Source organism: Gadus macrocephalus, chromosome 7, assembly GCF_031168955.1.
Source record: "Gadus macrocephalus chromosome 7, ASM3116895v1".
In the NCBI taxonomy this organism is placed as follows: Eukaryota; Metazoa; Chordata; class Actinopteri; order Gadiformes; family Gadidae; genus Gadus; species Gadus macrocephalus.
This window is the reverse complement of record NC_082388.1, coordinates 3,054,548-3,074,471: the sequence shown is the minus strand read 5'-3', so window position 1 is coordinate 3,074,471 and position 19,924 is coordinate 3,054,548. Positions and strand designations below refer to the sequence as shown.

At 43.6% G+C, this 19,924-nt stretch overlaps 1 protein-coding gene and 1 long non-coding RNA gene across 2 annotated transcripts in view; both read left to right on the top strand.

Moving 5' to 3' along the window:
* The window catches only part of prkx (protein kinase X-linked), a 66,275-nt gene that overhangs the window by 6,264 nt on the left and 40,087 nt on the right, over positions 1–19,924 (top strand).
* On the top strand, positions 14,271–15,372 carry LOC132461224 (uncharacterized). The gene is made up of 2 exons (XR_009526557.1): positions 14,271–14,962; positions 15,196–15,372. It is a non-coding gene; the product is annotated as an uncharacterized LOC132461224 (long non-coding RNA).

Below are 19,924 nucleotides of genomic sequence, written 5' to 3'. Positions count from 1 at the left end.
TTGTGAGACGCATATTTATTTTTGTAAGGAAAATGTGTTTTGAACGTTTGCAAAAATAAATAATGAATAGGCTGATAACTCTGACTGTTTTGATGGAGAATAAGCATTACATGTTTGGTTGGTAATATTGCCGTTCATCCATTCTAAAAATAGATTTGATTAAACGAGTACTCGATTGATCCTCGAGGAATTCCTTCGATCACACGAGTTTGGAATTTACTACTCGTGCCCATCCCTAATAAATATATATATATATATATATATATATATATATATAGTGTGAGTGTAACATAATTCACCTACAGTATTTTGTTATGTGTTGTTCTTTTCCACTGTGTTAGGCATGTCATTTACTGTCTTGGTGGTTCAGGGATCGCTGTCCCTTTAAGGATTACGAGCGTCTCATGACGTCGGAGCCCGATGCGGGATTTGTTTACTTGCAGCACGTTTTGATTTCCTGTTTTCTCTAACTCAATAAACGAGTCACACAACTGTGTGCTCAACGTGTGAAATTGTATCTCTCATTCAACGCAATTTCCACATATATATATATATATATATATATATATATATATATATATATATATATATATATATATATATATATATATATATATATATAATAAATAAATAAAATATGGATAGATAAATATGTATCGGCCATGAAATTGAATGAGATCGACCGATCCCGATTTACCTTAAAAACCCAGTATCGGGCCCGATCCGATCCGGGGATCGGGACATCCCTAGCGCTGCCAGACACTGTCCCTGTGTGTGAGAGGAGAGTTGAGGGAGAAGATGGCGGTTGACCTAGTTTCAAAGTTTATACCGTTTATACTCGGTAATACCGGTGTGGACACCATGGGCGTCAGTTTGGTTTGAAATGTGCTGGGGACAGACGCATTCGGAAGTGCATTTTCAGAAGTGCTGGGTACAATGAGGATGCACTCTTTTTTCTCTCTTCAGTGCCGGCTAGGGATGGGCATGATTAATCGACGATCGACTAATTGATCGTTAAGAATTTCGTCGATTACGTACATTTTTCATCGATTAAGCTAATGCAGTGTGCAATTAAACATTTTACCACAAGGGGGCAATATTTAAATTTGCGGCTCCTCCCCCGTAATAAACATCCCGCTTTGAATGGTGAACTCTTTACGCCTAGCAGCTATGAAAAGCTATAAAAACTATAAAAACTACAAAATGACTATTAATGCAGGCTATGTGGAAAATGCGCCGACTTTGGCTCAGCCTGGCTCCGCCCTCTTCTGCTACGTAGCTAAGGTGGCTGCCGACGAAAAGTGTACATCGCCACACACTTCACGATTTGACTGTTTCAGTACACTTATTTTCGCCCGATCTGAATCGGAACGCCCTACGTACTAAACTTAGACTAGTAAGTACGGATTGTATGGATATTGGAACACGGCGATGTAATCATGAAGCGGACGAGGCCACGGCGAAGTCTGGTGTGGGACCATTATGATTTAAAAAATGACTTGTGGAAAGTTGTTCCCCCACCTTGCCAAGTTAGCACGGAGGTATTTGTGCATCACGGTAGGGGTGTACGGTATAAACGGTGCTGAAGGTATACCGGTGTGAATTTGCGCTACGGTATGGATTTTGACGTTACCTCGGGACCGGTGTGTAGACAATGTTGTGTGTAACGCGTAACAAAGTAAGTAATGCGTTAATTAGAGCTGAAACGATTCATCGATTGATTCGAATAATTCGATTACAAAAAAGGATCGATTAATTTTTCTTGCCTCAAGTCATCGTTTATTTAATTTTACAGCTGAGGTCACAGTTTTCCGCACGGACCATTTTTAGTGTGACACAACCGGTGCATACGCCACCCACAGAACGGACAGACGCGGCATGTTTTGACTTGTTTAGGGGCTAACATTAGCACTTGCTAAAATGGAAGACATGAGCGAAAATAGTGAGGAGAGCCAAACGGGCAGGAGAAAGCGACAGCGAATGTCCAAGGTTTGGGATCATTTCACGTTGAACATTAATGAGGAGACCGTGGTGTGTGTCCACTGCAAGACCGAGCTGGCGTACCACAGCAGCACGACTTCCATGCTGCAGCATCTCAGCAGAAAACACCCATTCTACTCGGCAGACCGCCGACCCAAATGGGAAAGTCACTAAATTGGTACTTTGGGTAGAAAATATGGTTTGCTACTCCATGCATTTTTGAAATAAAAAATGTTGATTTTTCAAAAAAAGGAAACAAATTGGTTGTTCATTATTAATTGGCATGTGTTATTTTCTCATGTTTATTTGTAATTACTTTTCAATTAAGCAATGTATGTTTTATCCGATTGCTCGATTAATCGATGGAATAATCGGTAGAATAATCGATTACTAAAATATTCGATAGCTGCAGCCCTAGCGTTAATACAGTTCCCTAACTACTTTTTCATGTAAATTAAAGTTACGAGCAGCTACTGAAAATATGGTAACGAAACATAGTTCCTTTTTCAATTCGGCACCACGTTGCTTTTCCCAGGGACAGATTGACAGCGATACTGCCTTCTCAGGCAGTATCGAGTAGCACGTCGAGTAGCACGTGCGCAGCAAGCGCTCATGCGTGCTGGCGCAATAGTCCCTTCACAAGCTCTCATCACAACGTACGGACCTGGTTCCCTTTCAAAATGTCGATAGAAAGGGCTTTAAAGAGATGGTCAAAACACTCGATCCCAGGTACGCGTTGCATGCCCGCACACACTTCAGCCAAATTGAGATGCCAAAACTATACGGCAAGGTCCGCAAGCAAGTGGAGAAACAAATTTTCAGAGATGGAAGTAACTTGAGAAAATATATATTTTTTTTTATGCTGTTTTGCTGCCTTTCCAGTATTTTACCCCTTCAGAGGCATTTATATCGAAATTAGAAGATAAAATTAACATACCGTGATATAATACCGTTACCGTCTATTCCTCAAATCATACCGTGATATACATTTTAGTCCATACCGTACAGCCCTACATCACGGTAACGTCGGTCCCCTCAGAGCGGGTGTTTTCGGCGGCTGGACTGACGTTCACCAGGCTGCGGTCCCGTCTGACCCCAGAGCATGTCAACATGCTCATCTTTCTGAACAAAAATCCGTAGACTGGTTGGTTGAGTTATAACATGATTGTTTTTTTGATATTATTATTGTTATTATTTTGGGAAGAGACTAGGGTTGTGTTTATTTTTAGTTATGTTTATGAGCACCGGCTTCGAGCTGCGATCCGACCCCGGATAAGCGGATGACGATGAGGAGGCTTCGAGCTGCATGCTCCGTTGCTTAGAGCAGAGTAGCGCATAACTATTGAACGGATCTGGTTTAACTGTGTTGTTCATCTAATAATAAAGATCCCAATGAGGAAAACACGCTGCATTTGTATTTTCATTTCATTTTGAATATATATTATATATTTTTTTTAATTTTAATGTAAAATATTAATGATTAATCGACTAATTGATCGTTAATTCTCTCGACGATCGACTAAAACAACTTAATCGAATGCCCATCCCTAGTGCCGGCAATGAACATGCTGAGACAGCATAACCATGTAGCAAATTACTAAGGAATAAAAAGTATACCAAATCTGTCTGGCACGTTTTATGAAGAAAACGTTTCCAAAAAGCATAGGACATAAGACCCACTATGTTCTGCTCCATGTATCAATGTATCAAACAATGTTGACAATGTGACTTGATAGGGGTAAGCTAACAACATACACATAACATAAACAAGAGGAGCTTGGAAAGGAAATTAACTGCGTGTTTAAGTTCAGAAGGGCCAAACGTGTGGCTACACACAGCACTACAAAAGTCAACATTGAAAAAGAAAAAATATTTGTGGCACAGCTGAACGCTGTATCACATCATGACTGTTGGCATGACATGGCTGTTCTCAATTCACAACACGCATTCCATCAAAACTAGCCTACATCAGGCATTCTGACCAAAACTCATGCACTCCTCCCCACAATTATTCCAGAATTCAAGTAAAGCAAGAATGACCAAAGTCACTTTGTGTCAACAAGAGACTGACTCCACCGACTATCAATTGCAAGTTAAACTCTGACCAATTGAGTGCAAAAGACCTCGCCACAGCACCAGCAAGTTTTAAGCAATAAATATCGCCTCTTACCTTTATTTATGTGACAGTGGTCTGCAGATGCATCCCGTGGTGTAGCCTACCACATCCATTTAGTTCAACAGGTTATCGTTCTGATCAGGGCCAGCCCTGACCAATTTGGCGCCCTAGGCAAGATTTTTACTGGCGCCCCTACCCCTTTGGATCGCACAGTAAATTCGACTACCAATGTTCATACTAGGGATGGGCATGATTAATCGACAAATGACTAATTGATCGTTAAGAATTTCGTCGATTACGTACATTTTTCATTGATTAAACCATGGTTTCTCAACGGGGGCGTGGGGGGCGTTCGCACAACCTAGGGGGGCGCTGGGAATGTGATTTTATTTTTTATTTTTTGGGGGGGATTTTAAACTTTCATGGCATTAAAATTTTTGGGTGAAAATATTGGCTACCTGAAATAAATAGCCTGTTTTCATTTATTGGTTTCTAACCCCTCTACTGTCTCAGCTACTTTTTACTGTCTATGCGCAGTGTAACAGTGGTCATACAGACAGCGCGGTTCGGTCCTGCACACGCCCAGACTCCCGTTACATTAGCTATCGTCATGATAGTAACGCTGATACACATAACCCAAGTTCGCTGGTTAACTGTTCAATAACCAACACAACACAATCAAACATGGCAGATAGCAAGAAAAAAATAACATTAAAATAAAAATTTGTTTCAGCCCGTTTTCCTCCTTCCTCTTGCTGTTGTTCAGTTACAGCTGCTCTGAGCGTAGTCTCCTCGAAAAGGCCGTTGCATTTCAAATACAAATATATATATAGGCCTAATTAGGCCTCTGGGCCGGGCCGCTGTCACAGTGCCCGCGGTTCCCGGGCCATTCATTCATTGACGTGGACGTCGGGAGACGCGGGAGTGCTGTGCCCGCGTTGCCCGGGCTGCTGTCATGGTGAATGAATGTTCAATCCTCTCTCGCTCTCGCTCTCTCTCTCCTGTGTCTCTCTGGAAGTTTAATTGGGTTTATTACAGTGATGGACGTCATGTCATGAATATTGCATGTCATGAATATTAATTTATATTTATTTTTCACCAAAACCGACTCAGAGGGCATTCATTGCTATTTGTGACCAACGCAAAGTGTGAGTGGGGTTGTTAGTTTATTTTTATTTCAGAGGAAAACTAGAAAATGACTATTAATGCAGGCTATGTGGAAAAAGCGACGACTTTGGCTCAGCCTGGCTCCGCCCTCTTCCGCTACGTAGCTAAGATGGCTGCCGTTGAGTACGAAAAGTGTACATCGCCACTAGGGATGTCCCGATCCGATATTTGGATCGGATCGGCCGCCGATATTAGCAAAAAAATGCATATCGGATCGGATTGGCCTGCACGGGAAAATCCCGATCCGGACTCCCGATCCAGTTTGTTTTCAAAACTCCGGTCCGTGTTTTCAGCGCACCAATGTAGGAAATCCATTCCAGTTTTTTTCAGCTTTTCCCCCCAAATCCGGTCCGCGTTGTTCAGCACACCTAGCGCACACCGAGTGTTGGCTTTTTAAGCCTTGGTTTACACTCTTGTTGTTCAAGAGCAGAGCACTGATGCCAATTCAGTGTGTGTGTGGTAATTTGACTATTTTCTAATCAGGTTTTGTGTGTGTGGCTTTTATATATAATGTTATATTGTTTAAAATATTGTTTACACTCTTGTTGTTCAAGAACAGAGCACTGATGCCAATTCAGTGTGTGTGTGTGGTAATTTGACTATTTATTATTTTGTCTATTTTGTGTTTATTTAACCCTGAATAAACAGGTCAGCTTCTCATTACCATCTATTATGGATTATTCAAACTAACCTAATTAAGTTGGCTAGTTGTTCTTAAGAGTAAAACCCTTTTCAACATGAGTAGTACTACAAAATAAGTAAATATCTTTAATCTTTAATACATGCTTGGATCGGCCGGTATCGGTATCGGCCTATGCTAAAAGCTACAATATCGGTATCGGATCGGAAGTGCAAAAAGCTGGATCGGGACATCCCTAATCGCCACTCACTTCGCGATTTGACCCTCCATTGGTCGTATAGCGCGACTGCGGTCCACTTAAAAAGAAAAAAAAACGGTTAACCGTGTACACGAGAAAAAAAAGGGTCATGTAACCGTTTACAATTTTTTGTAACCGTTCACACCCCTAGTCCCCAGAGCATGTAAACATGGTCATCTTTCTGAACAAAAATCCGTAGACTGGTGCTGAAGTTGTGTGTTATGCCGCGTTTCCACTGCAGGGTGCGGTACAGTTCAGTTCGCCTAAGTCCGGTAGGGAGGGGGGCGGTATAGCCCAGCTATAAAAACTATGAAAACTAGAAAATGACTATTAATGCAGGCTATGTGGAAAAAGCGACGACTTTGGCTCAGCCTGGCTTCGCCCTCTTCCGCTACGTAGCTAAGATGGCTGCCGTTGAGTACGAAAAGTGTACATCGCCACACACTTCGCGATTTGACCGTTTTGAGTACACCATCCGGGTCCTTTCAGTACACTTATTTTCGCCCGATCTGAATCGGAACGCCCTACGTACTCAAACTTAGGCTAGTAAGTACGGACAGTATGGATATTGGAACACGGCGATGTATTTCAAAAGTAATCATGAAGCGGACGAGGCCACGGCGTGGTCTGGTGTGGGACCATTATGATTTAAAAAATGACTTCTTGGGGAGCACTATAGGCCTACCACTCAAGGCGAGGTTGACATTGAAGCAGAAATAAAGAACTTTCTGAGCCCCTGGATTGCACCCCTACAGGCTGGTGGAAAGTTGTTCCCCCGCCTTGCCAAGTTAGCACGGAGGTATTTGTGCATCACGGCAACGTCGGCCCCCTCAGAGGGGGTGTTTTCGGGGGCTGGACTGATGGTCACCAGGCTGCGGTCGCGTCTGTCTCAAGTAGGGGTGTGACTGGGTACACGTGTATACGTGTAACCGGTTAGTAAATCATAACCGTTTAGGAAAAATCAGTAAACGAAAACCGAAAAAAATATATAATAATAATTTTATCAAAAATAACACATAGGCTACTATTTATTTAGCGATTAATAAAGCTACAAATGTTCCACTTGGACAACATTAAGGAGCTAATAAATGCATGCGATAAATGTTAGATAACTGAACACCGGGCATAGGCTACGTCATGTAACGTGGCCACTGAGTCACATGTGTAACGTAACAGCCAATCAGCGTTCAACCGTCAAACTCAGTGCAGTGCAGTCCGGGGTGAACTGCAGCTTGGAGGAGAAAGTGAATGTTGCCGTTTGCAACTCCCGGAGCTCTATATATAATATAATAGTATATAATATAATATTTGTATATATAATATCACGGCCAAAAGCTCTGTGCGCCTCCGGATGGCCGTAGCGCGGGGAGCTCTCATAGGGATTGGGCTTCTCGGGGTTTGTTTACCGGCGTTGCTATGTTTCCGGTCTTGTGTGTTCCAACGGTTTATTAGGTAGGCCTATCTAATAAATCTCTGTCTATTTAATACTTCATTCACTGCCTCTTCCGTGGTCATTACAATATTATGAATATACTGCGTATATTAATATGAACATATCTCAAATTATCCCACAATACATGTCCTCATATTTTCTGCGTGGGCCGAAATGAATATACTGCGGGTCCTCCGACGTCTCTCCCTCTTCCACAAAAGGTAACAGGACACCTCCGCTGTGCGTCGGTGTCCTGTTCGCCCTGTCGGTGCTTATTTACCCGATAATGACCGGCGTTCTATACATTATCCCTTAGCCTACATATATATTTAGCAGAGCAGGCCTAAGTAGCAAATGTGTACAAAGTTACAAATGTATGAAACCGGGCTCGTGCTCATAATTACAGTTAATGTGTAGGGCCGGGCTCAGACAGAACGTGCACGGGCTCGGGCCGGGTCGGGCTTGATTTTGTGGGCCCGATCTAAACTCTACCCTCCATTGGTCGTATAGCGCGACTGCGGTCCACTTAAAAAGAAAAAAAAAAACGGTTAACCGTGTACACGAGAAAAAAAAGGGGTCATCAGGGTAGCCGCGGGGTCTTAAAAGTCTAAAAAATGTCTTAAATTTCATGTTCCTAAATTAAGGCCTTAAAAAGTCTTAAATTGCGTTACCCAAGTCTTAATTTTTTAAAGATGGTCTTAAATTTCCTACTTGGATATGTTTTCGTAGTCAACCGGACTGTAACACAAGGGGAAAATAGGGGGCGTTTTGCGTATCGGGGTTTTGCGTAACGTCAGAGAACGTCTAATTTATTGGAGTATGCGCGAACAATACTTTGGGTTTTCGCGCCGGCAATCTCAACAAACATAATCAGTCGAGAGGAGACGCCACATCATGGGGAAGCAGGGCTCTCAAGTCTCTCGCATTCGGCGTGAGACACGCAATTCGACCCATGCACACGCTCACACGCCACACTTCGTATTTCTCACGCAGAGAAATTACCAGGATAGCGCCCACCAACTTGCGCCACTATTTAACAGTGGAACAGGTAGGAATCAAATGGGTTCCCCTTACGAAGGGTGACCAGACGTCCTCTTTTGCCCAGACATGCCCTCTTTTTGAGACACTTTTAAAAAAATAAATGTGTCTGGGCGGAATTTCAAAATCGTCCGGGATTTTATTAAAGCCTCATACATGTTCACGTTGAATTTGCGTTGCGTTCCTCTGGGTCGGTCACAAACTACTTAAGCTACGCCCTCCCCACCTCAGTTCTGTTCGCTTTGCATTGCTGGAAGTGAGTAGGGGGAGTGGTCAAGTAGAGCCTTCAGATTGGACGGTTTGACTTTAGAGTTACCGTCATGTTTTGTATTTTTTTTTTTGTTGCCATTATTGTTTTATAGGGACAAACATTAACAAATTTCTCCTACAGGGGATTGATAAAGTTCTATTGAACAGAAAGAAACACTTGGTCATACTTTACACACTTTACCACAGCATTGGCCTACTGAATGCCACAGATATATTTTAAGCATTGGACTGAATGCCACATAAATATATAATTATGTTTTTGCACGTTTGCAACGTTTAAAAGTTCAGGGAAAAGTATAGCCTCTACTGGTGTTGCTTAGGCCAATATCCTTTTGAGGCAGTGTTGTTTCCGAATATTAGTGTTAAGGGCCAATAATGCTTACTATCATACATTAGTCACCATGTCTGTGGACGGGTTAGGGTTAGGGTTCGGGCTGGCTCCATACATTACGAAGGAGTTAGTAAAAGAGGTCAACGAGGCAAGTGGTGGATGCATTGAAATGGTTGAGGAAATTTGAATGCTGAGAAACTACAGCAATTTGAAGAGTTTGTTTATATTGTGTGTTGAAAGTTTGATATTTAAACCAAAAATACAGCTACACTTTCACACCATCACTTTGTGTATTGTTTTTTTAATCTTTTATTATCATTTCTGGGTACATGGTCATAACTAGTTAAGAGACATCAGGCCTCTAGACTTTGAGTTAGGCCCTCAGTTTGGCTCTTTGATTGGTGAGTGCACACTTATCCTTTGGCACATTCATTAATGTATTGACATGAATGTTTCATATGTTCCAAAAAAACATGAATAACATATGCACGGCCGCGTTTTACGACTGCTTAATGGGTGCGATGTAGGTCTTAATTTTCATTGAAGTGGTCTTAAAAAAGTCTAAAAAAAGTCTTAAATTTGGGTTGATCAAACCTGGGGAAACCCTGGTCATGTAACCGTTTACAATTTTTTGTAACCGTTCACACCCCTAGTCCCCAGAGCATGTAAACATGGTCATCTTTCTGAACAAAAATCCGTAGACTGGTGCTGAAGTTGTGTGTTATGCCGCGTTTCCACTGCAGGGTGCGGTACGGTTCAGTTCGCCTAAGTCCGGTAGGGAGGGGGGCGGTATAGCCCAGCTCAATTCCGAGGTCGCGTTTCCACCGCTGACAGTACCCTTTATGGTAGGCCGGATGTCGATGAACATGTCGCGTAAAACGCTTAAACAAGGAGGTGGAGACGTTCCTCTGCATTCTTAAGGAGGAAGACGTTGTTTACAATTTGTACGTAGCTGACGTCGTCCGGAAGTGACGATTCTGTCGACCAATCAATGGAGGGGGTGTGTAGCTCGAATTTCGCGGCACCCTTTCAGGCGTCTCAGTACCCCAACGGAGGAGTACTGAAGACGAGGGCAAAACGAGTACGGCTCAGTCCGGGTCACACCCACTTTTGGCGGTGGAAACGCAATCCGTACCGCACCCTGTAGTGGAAATGCGCCATTACTGGTTGTATTTTCAGAAGCTTTGTTACTAAGCCTAATTCATTGTTCTCGGCCTCCTTTCGCCTTTTTTTTATATTTTGCGTTACATTTGGCAAAACCTGTCCGAATTAAGTATAATATATGTTTGGTTAAGTTATAGCATGATTGTTTTTTTAATATTATTATTGTTATTATTTCGGTAAGATACTAGGGTTGTTTATTTTTAGTTATGTTTATGAGCACCGGCTTCGAGCTGCAGGCTCCGTTGCTTAGAGCAGAGTAGCACTGTTACGGCTCCAGGATGTTAGCTTGCTACGTCGATGGGGGGAGTAGGGGAACCATAACACATGTTACTGTTAGACTGACTGGGAGAACAAAACAGGGCACAACAGCAAACTAGGTACATAAGTGTGTTTATTTGGTGAGCGTTCCGCCAAGGGGAATAGGGAACTATAAGCGGAGCCAAATCAAAGAAAACAAGATAAAGTGACAACTAACTAGTGCACACATACAACCTAGCTAATACATACAGAGGGTGGCCCCGCTTCTAACCTGATGTGATAACAGAGTAAATCTACGTGATGGTAGTGTAAACCCAAGGGTATCTTACCTATTCACCTAAACCCCTATGGCATCTCACAAACAAAAGGCAACAACACGACACAGCCAACACACAGGCAGACAATGGCTTCCCTCAATGGAGACAAACAGGTGCAAGTTATCAAGGCCTGATGACACTGATTGGCCAACAGACAGCTCCCAGATTGGACAGGGGGTTGGACGATGGTGGAGGAACAGCCAATGGTGTGAGACCTACAGAGAATGAGAGGGGAGACACAGGAAAACAACCACACACGTAACACCCCCACCCATAAGAGCAAACATCACACACGAGAAAGGGCATCCGCACACATATTCTCGGAGCCCTTCTTGTGACGAATCACCAGGTTGTACCCCTGCACAATCAGCGCCCACCGCATGAGGCGCTGGTTCTGATTATACATCCGGTGGAGAAATACCAGTGGATTGTGATCCGTGTAGACCACAATTGGCCTAGAACTCGATCCCGTAGCGTTAACGCGGTATGGATGCTGCCTGATAGGTGCTGCACCTCCCACATCTATATCATGTTTCAAAACGTTGGTCAGGGAAGGAACATCACCGAACAGACAAGGGAACCCACGTATTAGGGCTACCATGTCAGCCCTACGTTCCTCATCCAGATAGGCCAGATGCGAGTCAAGAGATAACAGCATCCGAGAGTTCAACAACCGAGGGGTCTGTTGAGGAGCACTCCGCAACTCCAATCCATCCTCGTCACCCTCAGTAACCTGGTAGGAGCCTGGAACCAATACAGCTGGAACGGCAGACTTGACTGTGGGACCCGTAGACCCTTCTACGGAGTCCTCATGAGGAGTAACTTTTGCATGATACAACTTAAGCATGTTAACATGGCAAACTCTTGCCTTGCGCCTCCGATCTGGGGTCTGTATAACATAATCTGTGTCACTCAACTTCCGTCCCACACAATAAGGACCGGAGAAATGGGCAGAGAGAGAGGATCCGGGAATGGGCAGCAGAACTAGAACCTGGTCACCGGTCTGCAGTGAACGTGGGACAGCCTTCTCATCAAAGTGACGCTTCATCCGCTTCTGTGAGGCGGACAGAGCTTCCCTAGCGAGGGCACAGGCACTGTGCAACCGTTCACGGAACCGGTTCACATAAGTTAACACATTTTGAGAAGAAGCACTACCCGAGATAAGCTGGTCTTTCAGAACTCTGAGAGGGCCGCGTAGGTCAGCCGGACTAAACCCTAAGGACTCCTGAACGATCTCACGAACCGCAAACAAGGCAAAAGGAACACCCTCATCCCAGTCCCTCCCGGTCTCGAGACAGTACTTTCGCAGTATGGATTTAAGCGTTTGGTGCCAACGTTCGAGGGCACCTTGAGACTCAGGGTGGTAGGCACTGGAAACTCTGTGTGTAATCGACAAAGATGTCAATACCTGCTCAAAAAGGTTAGAAAGGAAATTAGTTCCTTGATCAGTTTGCACAACTTTCGGGAGCCCAAACGTCGAGAAAAACTTAACCAAAGCCTTGACTACTGCCTGAGCAGTGATTTTCCGAAGGGGAATAGCCTCAGGATAACGTGTAGCAACACACATAATCGTCAATAAAAACTGGTTACCAGTCCTAGACTTAGGCAATGGGCCAACACAATCAACTAACACATGCTCAAAAGGCTCACCTAACGCGGGTATCGGACAGAGAGGAGCGGGTGGAATAACCTGGTTTGGTTTTCCTGTGACCTGACAGGTGTGACAAGTACGGCAGAATGCTGCTACATCACGTTTCAGACCAGGCCAAAAGAAGTGCCTTAGAATCCTGTCGTAGGTTTTTGTGATACCTAAATGACCAGACCATACGTGACTATGAGCAAGTGATAGAATATCCTGTCGATATGCAACAGGCACTACAATCTGATAGATCACACTCCAGTCACGTTCTGAATCAAGAAATGAAGTCCACTTACGCTAGGGTTGGGCAATCGTCTACCAACTTCCATCGTCCGATAGCGCCCCCTAGCGATCGCCGATAGTATCGGGGGGGGGCAACTTTATAATAATAATTATGCATAATAATTTATCGCTAAACTGTACTTATCAATCCAACCCCCTTTGGTTGTTGAACGGGCGGTGGATGATTTCTCATACGAAGCTGACAGTCAGCAATTAAATGGCCAAGTTCATGACAATAAAAACACTCCCGTTCCTCCCTAGAGCGTAAAGGTAGCGAAACTGACTTGCGAAACTGAGTGGTGGGAGAGGTAGAGAACAAATGAGCGGGCTTGTGGGTGAGTACAAACTCGTCCGCTAATACAGCTGCCTGGGACAGTGACATCACTTTTTGCTCATTCAAGTATGTTACTATTCGTTCTGATACACTATTCTTAAATTCCTCCAGCAGGACTAATTCTCGAAGAGAGGAAAAATCTGTAGTTTTAGTGGCGGTGCACCACCGATCAAACAAGGTGGCCTTCTCTCGAGCAAACTCCATGAAAGTACGATCAGGAGACTTTTTGCAACCCCTATATTTTTGTCTACATGCCTCAGGCACTAACTCATACGCACGAAGAACAGTGGCTTTAACAATTTCGTAATCTAGACTGTCCGCCAACGAAATGGACGCCAACACCTCTTGAGCTTTACCAGATAGTTTACACTGAAGCAAGAGGGGCCACACCTCTTTAGGCCACTGCATAGAAACTGCGATGCGTTCCGATTCCCGGAACTGCGGAACCAAAGCCATTTGTTTAGTCACATCCAATGTGCAAAATGAGCTAATTAGTGGAGAAGAGAGGGTGGTTTGGGGTGAACGTGCTGCACTTGCAGCCTCCAATTCCAACCTCCGTAGTTTCACCTCCTTCTCTGCCTCAATCCGTCGGATCTCCAGATGGTGCTCACGCTCAGCTTGCCTCTCTCCACGCTCAGCTTGCCTCTCTCCACGCTCAGCCTCCCTCTCTGCACGCTCAGCCTCCATTTGCAAGCGGGCCAACCTTACTTTCAGACGGGCGTCCTGAGTCGACATTGATAAAGTAGGTGACAACGGATTAAAGCGCGGTAAGGTAGCGGGTGGCTTAGCCTCTGCCCCAGCCTGCATGTCCGCCCTGGCATCACTACAAGGAGAAGCCACAGTCACACCAAGCACCTCCTTGCCCACCAGCATATCCACGACACACTCCTTAAGTCTCGGTTTGAGCAGGGTCCCCTGAACTGGAAACTCAAAACGAGCCGCTATGGCATATAAATCAGCCTTCCGGCATCTGTCAATTCAATCCATAGACGGATCAGCCAAAAAGACACCCAAATCAAAAGCCTCCATAACGAGCCCTACAAAAACAACTACTGCCTAATATTAGGGCTGTCAAAACGAACTTCGCTATTCGAATATAATTCAAATTTTTAGAAAAGGAGAACATTCGAGTGCGGCAACTAATTTTTTTTTTTTTAGCAAATTTTATTGACAAGTCAAGAATTACATTTAACTTTTGCCTAGCAATGACGCAAATTATGCTGTAAGTCGTTAAAGTACCACTCGACTACGAGCAACATGAGCGCACACCTCCATTCAGTGCATTACTCGGAGTACGCAGAACAGTTAGCGGCTGAGGAAGAGCCACGGTCAAAACAGCCAAGAATAACATCGTTTTTGCCTCCCTCCTCATCTCGTTGTCTGCCAGCTGGGCGGCAAGAGACAATAACGAAAAAGCTGACTGAGTTTATCTGCAAAGATATGAGGCCAGTTAACATCTCGCAGGGGGACGGGTTTAAGGAGTTCACCCGCGAAATTGAGCCACGGTACACGATTCCCTCTCGTGGGACAATTACCAACAGAATTGTAAAGCTGTATGATACCACTAAAGAAAACATCCGTGAAATTATTAGTGGACAATCGATCGCCCTAACCACAGATGGATGGACATCAGTGGCCACGGACTCATATGTGACGGTCACGGCACATTTCATAAACAAGGACTGGGAAATGAAGGATATCGTTCTCCAAACGACAGAATAAAAAAAAAAGCCACACTGCCGAGAATGTTGCCGAGGTCATAAATAACATCCTCCGAGAGTACAACGTCAGTCATGAGTCAGTTCTTGCCATCACTACAGACAACGCTGGTAACTACATTAACGCCGTGGAGAGGCACCTGCAAGTCACCAATCTCCCCTGCATGGCGCACACTATTAACCTGGCTGTGAGGAGTGGGCTGGGAGTGCGAGCTATTGAAACACTGCTCAGCAGACTTAAGGCCACAGCACTGCATTTTAACTGCATCAGCTTCTTCATTAAACATCATTGCTTGAATATTTCTGGCGTTATATCTTACCTATTTATATAAGTTTTGTATTGATTTGGTAAAACTTGTTGCAAATGTTACATAACAGATTTGGTTGACGCGCCCTCTAGTGGACGCTGGACGTAGGCCTAATAATAAGATGGTATCGGTGTATATAATGATATAATTAAAAAATATATATATATATATTAAAATATTCGAATATTATTCGAATATTCAACATAAGAAGCATTAGAAATTTTAATATGATTTGAGGGGAGGATTGACAGCCCTACTGCCTATCCTATACACACAAACCAGCTACACTATGCGCACACCTGCATCGAACAACTCACAGCCAGCCCGACGTGGAGTCCTACAATGAGGATCCCGGACGAGCCCCCAAATATGTTACGGCTCCAGGATGTTAGCTTGCTACGTCTAGGGGGGGGAGTAGGGGAACCATAACACATGTTACTGTTAGACTGACTGGGAGAACAACAAAACAGGGCACAACAGCAAACTAGGTACATAAGTGTGTTTATTTGGCGAGCGTTCCGCCAAGGGGAATAGGGAACTATAAGCGGAGCCAAATCAAAGAAAACAAGATAAAGTGACAACTAACTAGTGCACACATACAACCTAGCTAATACATACAGAGGGTGGCCCCGCTTCTAACCTGATGTGATAACAGAGTAAATCTACGTGATGGTAGTGTAAACCCAAGGGTATCTTACCTATTCACCTAAACCCCTATGGCATCTCACAAACAAAAGGCAACAGCCAACACACAGGCAGACAATGGCTTCCCTCAACGGAGACAAACAGGTGCAAGTTATCAAGGCCTGATGACACTGATTGGCCAACAAACAGCTCCCAGATTGGACAGGGGGTTGGACGATGGTGGAGGAACAGCCAATGGTGTGAGACCTACAGAGAATGAGAGGGGAGACACAGGAAAACAACCACACACGTAACAAGCACATAACTATTGAACGGATGGTTTAACTGAGTTGTTCATCTTATAATAAAGATCCCAATGAGGAACACACGCTGTTTTTGTATTTTCATTGCATTTTCAATATAGCAAATACTTAAGCAATGTCGCACAAGAGGGAGTGCGTTGTATCAGCACGGCTGTGATTGTGCCGAAGATAATCACAACCTTGCTGATATTCACTACAACAGCACGACCTCGAGTGTGATATTGCTTTTATGCAACAGTTCTACAAGCACCATTAATTAGTTAACATTTGTTTGTTTATTTAATGATTTATTTGGCACCACCAACCAGGGCTCTACAGTGCGCCCATTTCACTCGCATTTGCGAGTGAATTTTCCGGCGTGCGAACGAAAAAACAAAACAGGAGCACGCGTGCGAGTGAGTTCTCCTAGCGCTAAGTAACGCGTTAATACAGTAACCTAACTACTTTTTCATGTAAAAAGTAAAGTTACACGCAACTACTGAAAATATGGTCACGAAACATAGTTCCTTTTTCAATTCGGCCCTTCAGGCAGTATGCTATAGCGCAAGCACGCAGGCGCATGCTTGCGCAATAGTCCCTTCACAAGCTCTCATTCCACACTGTACGTGACAGACGCTGGTAGCGTGAAGCTGTCTCTGCATATCAGACATTGCTTCCGCAGGCATTTTTCAAAGCCAGTCCTTATGACAAAATACCAGCGGTGGAACGAGATAACAAACGCCGTCACTGTTTACCTGTGTAAGGACATGGTTCCCTTTCAAAATGTCGATAGAAAGGGCTTTAAAGAGATGGTCAACAGACTCGATCCCAGATACGCGTTACCTGCCCGCATACACTTCAGCCAAATTGAGATGCCAGAACTATACGGCAAGGTCCTCAAGCAAGTGGAGAAACAAATCCATACTTCTAAACATCAGTGTGTTTCAGATATGGAAGTAACTTGAATTAAAAAATAAAATATATATATGCAGTTTTGCTGCCTTACCAGTATTTTACCCCTTCAGAAGCATTGATATTGAAATTAGAAGATACAATTAACATAGCAGGGCTCCAGAGTGCGCCTAATTTGGGCACACATGCGCCTAGAATTCGGGGTAGTGCGACCAAATATTTTATTTGGGCGCACCGGTGCGACTGAAAATGTATCTGGTATATATTTTTATTTATTTTTTTACAGAGCAGTCTATTCATAATATTGTAATGACCACGGAAGAGGCCGTGAATTAAGTATTGATTAGACAGCGATTTATTAGAAACCTAATAAACCATTGGAACACGCAAGACCGGTAACCATAGTAACGCCGGTAAACAAACCCGCGAAGCCCAATCCAGGTTTTACTGAAGGCATTTATTTAATGGTCAAAATATTATTAATCAGCAGTGTTGGTAATAAGGCCGTTTAAAAGAACCCCTCTGCCGCTGTCACACTAAATTTGTACCGGCGGCGAAAATTGTACCGGCCCACGTCATCCATTAGATTTCTTTTGTTTTCCCTCAGAAAGTTATCGTTTGATTCTGCCTGGCAACAGACGATTGCGTCGCTTCGAATGACGTGGGAAGGTTCTTGAACATTCGTGAACTCGTTCATTGAGCGCGACAAGACAGATTCACTTATTTTACAAATTACATTTCTTAGCGTTCCTAACTTTATATTTGTATTGTATTGTATTGTATTTATCTATTTCCCTACACAGTAATAATTAAATGTTATGGGGATAACGTGAATAATAATAATAAATTATCCAGGGGTCCAAGCGATGTGCATTTCGCCGGCACAACGTGAGGCATGTATTCAAAACGCTACCGTGAACCCGTGGATATAAAGGTTTTGACTGAGAGGTTCGGTGTTGGAGTTTCGGCCCCAAACGCATTTTCCGCTACAGTTTCGTCGTCGACGGTTGGATCAAAATAGTTTTTACTGATTTGCAACGCGAAACATATATTCAAAACGCTACCGTTTCGGCAACGATGGTCGGATCAAAATAGTTTTGCTGATTTCTTGTCGTGTGCGCAGTGGCGGCGCCAGAAATAATTTGTTGCAGTTGCTTAACAGTTGCTGTATGAATTCAAGAGGTTGCTGGTCAAAAAAAAAAAACTTGATCAAAACAACTGAATTTGGCAGAGGCACGGCCGGGAAGACATTTTCGGCACGGGTTGGGGTGGTTGCGGTCCCGTACGAGGCAAGTTTACAGTACAGTAACAACACAGACTAATCGCACCACTGTGATTGAGTGTGATCGTATCATTTGACAGTTCAACGTGCGCTATCTTTCTCCCTCTCCCTCACACACGCACAGACAAAAAGACGTAAAGACATAGAACAATATAGAGGAAGATCTTTAAGAAGGCCAACATGAAAATAGCCCAGCGGCATGTACACATTCACTGCTAGTCCAGGTGGCACTGCGGCCACACGACATATAACAAACAACATAGTTCTCTCAATCAACAGCCCGTCAGCAGTCCCCCAACTACAAGGTTAGCTGTCCTGTCAATAGTGGTGAATTGCACATCTCAGACCCACCGTCGCCACGGTACATTCCAAAGCATTCACATTAGTTGCGCGATACGTCTCAAATGTAATAATAATGTGGAACATTAATACAATAGTTGCTATTAGTTGCTATACTATTATACTTCATAATACTTCTATTAAGGGCGGATCATACCAGGCTACGATAAACCCATCCTTTGGCATGAGCCAAACCTAGAATCTAGTTCTACTTCAAAACAAAATCACATGGGCCCCAAGTCAATATGCTGCGACGGGCAAACTTAATAACCAAACGGCCTACCTTAAATCGATGTCTTGATCACAGGACGTCTTGCAATATTCCACTAAACCATACGGTTTAACACACCAACATTGCTAGCAAGCATGTGCTAACATTGTATTGCTAATTCAGAACTGTGTAGGCTACAATATTTTCTTCCGTTTCTTCAGACATTGCCCACATCCAAAATGTGTCATGTATAAATATATAAGCCTATGCTAATTATATTATTTTAACTAAAAGGAGGTACCGTATTACAACAAATTAATATATCAAGACACATCGTGTGATTCACAACACAAAATGAAAAAAGAACTGTTAGGAGATCTCGCGGGAGTAGACTGGATGACGATCAATCCTGTATTTAAACACCAACTAGTAGGTTTAGTTGAACTTATTTAATACCATTTTACGGAAAATGGCATTATTTCAAATATGTTGTTTGAGTTTGAAAAAAAATCAGGGGTTGCTCTGGGGTTTCTGAGTAATTGCTTGGAGTTGCTATAGCAACGGCAAGCAACCATTTGGCGCCGCCCCTGCGTGTGCGTCTGAAGATGTCGTGTGCAAAGTTTGGTGTCAATTGGGCAAGAATTGTGGGAGGAGTAGCGAAAAGTCAGTTAAGCTGTTTTCGCGATTTTGCGCACATTTTCTACCGACGCAAATGGGCGTGGCCTATGCCAAAAGATGCAGCTGACTCCAGTGAATCTGTGCGTGTATATATTTTGACTGTGGGAGGTTCGGTGTGGGAGTTATAGCCCAAAACGCGTTTTCAGAACATTCCATTGGCCAATTAGGGGATATACAATGTCGTCGTTTTTGGCGCCGCCTTGTGGCGTAATTCTCCGAAGAGAATTTTCCTTTTCCAAATAACTCCCGCCCACATTAATAATTCTTGGCCATATTTATTATATAGACTCGGGTTGGCCCCTTGATGGTTTCCCTTGAGTTTGAAGAACATTCCCTTGGACAAT